Genomic DNA, 8,094 nt, shown 5'->3' with positions numbered 1-8,094 from the left:
CGTAGATAATCTAAGGCTAAAGTGTTGGGGGTTTGGGGATGACACTATGGAGTCCGGTAATGAGTTCTACGCTTCGACAACTCGGTTACTGAAGTCATATTTTTACAGTCATATTGACACTCCAATATACTCTCCAACAAACAATTTGGTTTCATCCTGAGCACGCCAGGCAGAAAGGCGCGCAGATTCCGCTTTGCGGCACAATTCCCTTCCAATTGCGATTGGACCCAACTCCCTTCGCCCACCCCGGCTAACTTTTTTCGGGGGAGGGGGGAGGAGAGTCCCACTTAGAACCGCGCATGGGTATTTGCAGCGCACGTGCAATTGGATGCCGATCCCGGGCTGAGCAAACTTTGCTTCAGGATGGAAACGCAAGTGGGGGAATCCTTGCAAAAAAGCGGGGCAGGCTGGAGGGGAGGGGACCCCGACTCACCAGCCGCTCGCAAGACCCGCCCGCGCATCGTCTTTGCAAGAGAAAACGTCCGTTTGCAACCCGGGAACGTCCCGCACCGGCGTTGCCTAGCGACCCTGGAACGCGCAGCGCCTCCGGCGCTCCCATTGGCCGAGAGGCTCCTCCGTTGCCTAGGAACGCCGGACCGCGGACTTTTGGAAAGAGCAGCGGGAAGCCACGTGGGACGGCGGGAGGAGGGGGGGGGTTCCTGGCAGACACACACTGGGCCCCCCTTCGCCAAGCCTGGACGCCAGGCAAGAAAGAGGCCGGGAAGATCTGGGGGGAGTTGGAAGGGTGAGAGGACAGCTATGATCTGGGGGAATTCTTCCATCTCTCTCTCTCTCTCTCTCTCTTTCTATCTATCATCTTTCAATCAATCAATCAATTATCTACCTACCTATCTATCTATCTATCTATCTTTCTTACTTTCTATCTTTTTTATTTATCTCTAACTATATTGCTATCCCTCTCTCTCTTTCTACCATCTATCTATCATCAAATTATCTCTATCATCAATCAATCCTGTCTATCATCTCTATCATTTTCTTTCTTTCTTTCTTTCTCTTTCTCTCTCTATCACTGTCTTTTTCTATCTATCATCTATCAGTCAATCAATCACTATCTATCTATCTATCTATCTATCTATCTATCTATCTATCTATCTATTGCTGTCCCTCTCTATCTTTTTCTATCAATCGATTAATTGGTCAATCAACCATCTCTCTATATCTATCTATCTATCTATCTATCTATCTATCTATCTATCTATCTATCTATCTATCTATCTACCTACCTACCGACCTACCTTCCTACCTACCTCTAACTATATTGCTATCTCTTTTTCTATCATCTATCAATCAATCAATCAATCATCTATCACCATATTATCTCTATCATCAATCAATCATTTCTATCATCTATCCATCCATCTTCATTCTTTCTTTCTTTCTTCCTTTCCTTCCGTCCTCTTTCTTTCTTTCTTTCCTCTGGTCCATCTAGTCTGCCCTTATACTATTTCCTGTATTTTATCTTAGAATGGATCTATGTTTATCCCAGGCATGTTTCAATTCAGTGACTGTGGATTGACGAACCACATCTGCTGGAAGTTTGTTCCAAGCATCTACTACTTTCAGTCAAATAATATTTTCTTACATTGCTCAGTAACCTCAGATTGTGCCCCCTTGTTCTTGTGTTCACTTTCCTATTAAAAACACTTCCCTCCTGAACCTTATTGAACCCTTGAACATATTTAATTGTTTCGATCGTGTCCCCCCTTTTCCTTCTGTCTTCCAGACTCTACAGATTGAGTTCATTAAGTCTTTCCTGATCAGTTTGATGCTTGAGACCTTCCACCATTCTTGTAGCCCATCTTTGGACCCGTTCAATTTTATCAATATCTTTTTGTAGGCGAGGTCTCCAGAACTGAACACAGTATTCCTTTATCATCTATCACCTTTCTCTATTATCTGTCTTTATCATCTATCCATCCGTCCACCTGCCCACTGACGCACCCACCCACCAATCTAATCATTCTGTCTTCATCCATCATCCAGGTGTTAACGACTTGAGGGCACATCATCAAGATGAATCTTTGATATTGGGTTCAAGCCCTTTCAAAATTTCACCCGTTAAAAAACGGAGTGATGTGGTGGCCTAGACGTAGAGCTCTCGCCTGACAATCAGGAAGCTGTGAGTTCAATCCTAGGCAGAAGCAGATACTTCTCTCTCTGGAAACACTGAGAATATGTCTGCTGAATATAACTCCACATTGGCAACAGGGAACAGTATCCGACCAGTATGCACTCCAGTTGCAAATGATCCACCTCGCAAGGGATTAGGGGTCATTAAGACAATTCCAGTGTTAAAGTAGCCAAGAAGTGAGCAATACCTGTTGTTCTGTCTTGCACGGCAGCCGGCTGGTAATTATCCTCAAATTAAAACTCAAACACAGTTTCAAAATAAATCACAATTTACAAAGACCACAAACGCAAACCAAAACAATGTCTTTCAACCTGCAAAATCCAGGCATGGGCCCGAGTTGATCAGATAAAGTCCCACACAGTTGCTTCTCGAGCCTGTCTACTTACAATATTATTGACCTTATGTCCAGTACTTTAGCAAAGTTTGTCAGGCAAAAACACACTTTGCATGCTCTTCTCCTCTGGAGGCACAAACGTTGGCTTTTTAATAATAATAATAAATTTATTGTCATTGTCAAAACAACGAATTGTCATTGGCAACGAAAGTCGTGTGACACCCAGAGACCAGTCCCACCATACATAAAATCAGAATAGGTAAATTTAAAAATAGAATAAAAAATAAAATAAAATGTCCCACCCACTACAAATTCCCCACCCTGAACTTTTTGCAAAGAGCACCTTCCAACTCCTCCCCTTTAAATACTTTCTGGGAGTAGAGACTGCACAGATGTGCTCACTTCCTCCTCCTGAGCCTCCGTAACTGCTCCTGCCTCCCCTGCATCCTTCTTACCCGTACATTCAGGATCAGATCCTTTATCTCATTTTCCTGCTCCTCAGACCCTGGCAAAGCCCCAGTTGCGGGCTGCAAGTCCCCAGTTGGGGGTTCTATAGCCTCTGTAAGGCTCCTCACACCCAGGGCCTCCCTCCTCCTCATCGGGCTCACTCTCTGACTCCTCCGACAGCCACATAGGCCGGCCGTGCCCAGATAGCCCCAGTTCATCAGGCTCAAAGTCCATTGCCGGAGGGCCTGGCTATGAGCCAACCACAGCCCCTATCATCCAATAAGGCGTTAAAATTATTCCTTGCTCCATCTCTCATGTTACCCCACTTCCAGGGAAACAGGGCTTGAAAAAAACCAAGACACGCAACAGACTCCTGTATCTTTTATTGTTAACATAATTAAAACTGAGCTGAAAAGAGAGAGACAGGAAAACATCACATCAGCTCAGATTTTTACAATATAAGAAGATCAGGAAAAAAATATATATATGCTACAGTTTGTGGCTCCGAGTTTTTGGAAGATTTGACGGGAGGGGAGGGATGCTGGAGATAACCCGTCGAAGAACAGATCTTCCGCAACGTGGCTTGAATTGCTTTTTGAATGTCCAGTCTATGTCTCCGCTCCCAGACATGCCGCATCGTCTAATGAGAGCCATTGCAAAATTTTAAAAAAAAATATATGCCCCACGCTGGACACAGGAGAGACCATCTGAAGACACAATGACCAAATCCACATTTCTGCAATGTTTGGTTTCCTATACCATAATGACGTCTGGACAATTGGTTCAACCCTGTGCTTCTCATCCTTGCCAACTTTAAAGAATGGGGAGGGGGCTTCAACTCCCAGAATTACCTAGCCCAGGGATGGCGAACCTATGGCATGGGTGCCACAGGTGGCACGCGGAGCCATATCTGCTGGCACGCGAGCCGTTGCCATAGCTCAACTCCAACATGCATGTGGGTGCCGGACAGCTGATTTTTGGCTCACAGGGGCTCTGAAGGGCATTTTTGGCTGCCAGAGAGCCTCCAGGAGGATGGGGGAGGCATTTTTACCCTCCCATAGCTCCAAGGAAGCCTTTGAGCCTGGGGAGGGCGAAACATGAGCCTACTGGGTCCATCAGAAGTTGGGAAACAGGCCATTTCCAGCCTCCAGAGGACCTCTGGGGAGTAGGGGAAGCTGTTTTTGCCCTCCCCAGCCATTGAATTATAGGTGTGGGAGCTTGGGGATGTGTGATAGCAAGCACCCACTCTCTTTCAGCACCCAAAAAAAAAAAAGGTCGCTATCACTGCCCTAGCCAATGTCGGACGTTGGAAGTCCAAATATCTTAAAAGTTACTAAGGTTAAAAAACACTGGGTTAAAAGATTGGACGTTGTCATTTTACGGAATACAGAATAAAACTGAGAGACAAGCAGGATAACAGAACAGCACAGCTGGAAGGGGTCTTAGAGGTCTTCTAGTCCAACCCCCTGTTTAGGCAGGAAACCCTACACTATTCTGGACAAAAAGGCTGCCCGGACACTTTTTAAAAGGTTCCAGTGATAGAGCACCTGTAAGATTTGAAAATCAGGAAATTTGAGCTTTAAAGAACTACAGTATTTTTCGGAGTATAAGACACACCTTAGTTTTTGGGGAGGGAAATAGGGAAAAGAATCTGCTTATCAGGTATTCATCTGGCTAGCATCCTTACTCTGGTCAGCTTCACATTATTTTGTCCCCCGGTTAGGGCTTGGAAAACATTCTTTGCAGAGAGTAACAATGAAAGTGCTTGCAAAGTGGTAAGAGCTGGGAACATCATTAGCACCTGGAAAGAAACCTATTCGGAGAAAGTTAGAGCAATGGGAAAACCCCCCTGCAAAGTCTTAGGGCTTGGGAAACATTCTTCGGAGAGAGTAACAATGAGAGCTTGCAACATTGCAGTAAGAGCTTGGAACATTGTTAGCACCTGGTTAAGGGCTGGAAAGAAACATTCGTAGCAAGTAGAGCAATGAAAACAAGCCTGCAAAGACGTAGGGCTTGGAAAACATTCTTTGCAGAGAGTAACAATGAAAGAGCTTGCAAGAGCTGGGAAGATCGTTAGCAGCTAGCTAGGACTGGGGGGGAAAAGCTACATTCAGAGTATAAGCTGCACCCAAATTACCAGCCTCTTTTAGGGAGGGAAAAGGTGCGTCTTATACTCCGAAAAATACGGTAAATAAATTACTTTCTACTCTTAAAATCCTGCCTGTGACATTGAGCATACACAGCAGTTCAAACCTATCAGGAAAATCCCTTTTGTGCCATCATTCTTCATTCCCCCACGCTTGCAAATTTATTTCCTTTCCTCTTTTTAAAACTTCCCTGTCGACATTTAAACAACATTTATAATCCTCGTTTCCTGTTACTCGGCTTTTGCTGCTGCAGGTTCAGATAACTTCATTTCGCCCCCCAAATAATTCCACCATTTCCACTCGTGTGTGCCAATGCACAGAAGATTTTCGAACAAACCCTGGCTGGGAAAAACTCCCAACTCCAGAACACCAGGGAGCTTAGAAATGAATTTTCTCAACAGCAGCATTGCTCAACAAGAGGGGTGGACTTCAACTCCCAGAATTCCCCAGCTGGGGAATTCTGGGAGTTGAATTCCATACACGAGAACGGTACGCTGTAGAAATTTGGCCTACTAAATCTATCCGGTCTTTGATTTGGTGTCAAACGAGGCCCAACAAATCTACAATCAGGTCTCCCTTTCGCCACGAATCCGTCAAAGACAATTTTTGTGCGCGGATCTTATATTCTGTAGGAGGCAGCACAGAGCTTGTACTTCCGATCCCACTGTTTAATTTTACATTTTTTTAAAAAAAAACGGGACAGGGTGGAATTAGACGGAGGCGGTTGTGTACCCTGAAAGGCTCAAAACATATTTGTCGAACATATTTGAACTATAAAAAGACTCAGACAGAAGGACTTCCGTCTTCATTTCTCCTAGTTACGCACCCATACAAATTTAAACAAAATAATTCATGTATATATATTTATATATATATATATATATATATATATATATTTGTGTACATATATTATAGAATATCATACATATCGATTAGAAACGAATAAATAAAGGTTAAAGGTACACTGCCGTCGGCGGCGAGAGTAGGCCGGTGTTCAGCCGCTATTATTATTCCATATACAAGGAGTGTGTATATGTGTGTGTGTAGGTCTACATTACCAGGGGTGAGCAAGTAATGAAGTCTTCCGGGGTGGAGGGGGATGGGATCTCCCACGTGGATCCTGCCGTGCCTTTAGCGCTCTGGAAGCCAGGAGCGGCTTCCGGTCAGCGGAGGGCGGCTGGGATTTTGCTTCTGTGCATGCGTAGGAAAATCTCGCGAGAGGACGCGTGGACGCGTGAGACTTTGCCGATTTTCGGTGATTTTTGTTTCCACGCATGTGCCGGAAGAAAAATCTCGCGAGAGGACGCGTGGACGTGTGAGATTTCACCGATTTTCGGTGATATTTTGTTTCCACGCATGCGCGGGAGCAAAGTCTTGCTCGGACATACGCACACGCGCCCCAGGGTTGCGGGAAGCACGCCAATAGTGGCGGTAAGTGGAATCCGTCCCTGGGCAAGGCCCCCTTAGAAACCCACCCGTTATTGCTTGTTTACCTCCCCCAGAAGAGATATGGACATATTCTCAGCGGGAGGCGATGAAATGCCATTTTCTGGTAGTGGTCGGCTATTTTCGCACTCAGGGCCCGTGAGTGGCCTGTCCTATTGGGCTCCCAAGGCAGGGGTCTTCTCCAAGCACCTGATGTTTTAGGGGGGCCCTAAGCAGGCTGGCCCCCGGGGGAAGGATCAAACACGAACAACTGGGAAACATAAACGCGAATCCACAACTTTAAAGACGAGAAGAATTCCCAGAATTCCGTGGGCTAGCCATGGTTGAGGTTGAGAAACACCGGATCTGGTGCCCGGGTTTGGTTAGAGATAGCACAGGCGGCAGTGGTGGCTAGCTGCCGATTTGGATTCAGTCCTCCCCTACCGGAGGCGGGAATTTGCACCCGCTCACTGTCTACGCGGCCCTGAAACGGTTCTCCGGTCGCGCGGCTGGCAAAAAAACGCCTACGCAGGCGTGATGTGAACTGCTAAGGAGGGTTAAGTGGGACCCGCCCCCCTGACAGGCGGCAATGTGCTAAGAGCCCCAAAGCACAGCAGCCGGAGCAAGAACCTAATGCCCTCGGATTAAAGGGGGCTGCTGTAGCCCCCCAGAATCCCCCTGCCAGCAGGGATGCTGGCCAAAACGGCTGCAATTCGATTATTTTGAATACTCACATAAAGGAGAAAGCAGCCAGGAGGCCTGATTCTGCCCGGCCACCTTCCCTGTTCTCCAAATGTTTTTAAAACAGGAGAGAAAAATCCTTCCTGGGAACGTAAAGAATATTTCTCCTCCCTGGGTTTAAATCCATCTTCGGAATGAAAAAAAAGCCATCAATTTCCAGGGTGGGGGCTTCAAAAAATGCTCAGCGGTGGGCAGAGGAGGAGGACAAATTTCAAAATAAGAGCTGTGGTTAGAAGGTGGTACTGCAGGTTACTTCCTCTGACTGCTGGCTGCCTGCAATTTGGCAGTTCGAATCTCACCAGGCTCAAGGTTGACTCAGCCTTCCGTCCTTGCGAGGTGGGTCAAATGAGGACCCAGGTTGCTGGGGGCAATATATGCCGACTCTATAAACCGCTCAGAGAGGGCTGTAAAAGCACTACGAAGCGGTATATAAGTCTAAACGCTAATTGTAAGAAGGACCAGCTGTTTCCAAACCAGAGAACTGGTTTCCTCCCATCCCCCAACTCTGGCATCCCCCCCGGATAATTTTTGAGGGTTCTCCCAAGAGGGTGGATGGAACTGCCTGCAACTTGAGGAGGGGGGGGGGATTGGATTATTTGCAAATTAAAAGTATGGTGAATTCCCGCGTAGAAATGAGAAATCGGGTTGGGAGGGAAGGGGGCAAAAGTCCTGAAACGCTCACCATTTCCACTACATCTTTGGAACTCGGAGCCCGGGTTAGCGAAACCGAGGCCTCGAAAGAGAAGCCGACCGCCAACCCCCGAGGCAGGTGGGGTTTTTTTTAAAGGAGAAGAAGAAAAAAAAATCCCTCCCGTCTCAATCCTAATTGGTAAGCTTAAAAAAGTCAC

The sequence above is a fragment of the Erythrolamprus reginae genome, chromosome 10 (assembly GCF_031021105.1).
Source record: "Erythrolamprus reginae isolate rEryReg1 chromosome 10, rEryReg1.hap1, whole genome shotgun sequence".
Taxonomy (NCBI): domain Eukaryota; kingdom Metazoa; phylum Chordata; class Lepidosauria; order Squamata; family Dipsadidae; genus Erythrolamprus; species Erythrolamprus reginae.
Note: the sequence above shows the minus strand (reverse complement) of the source record.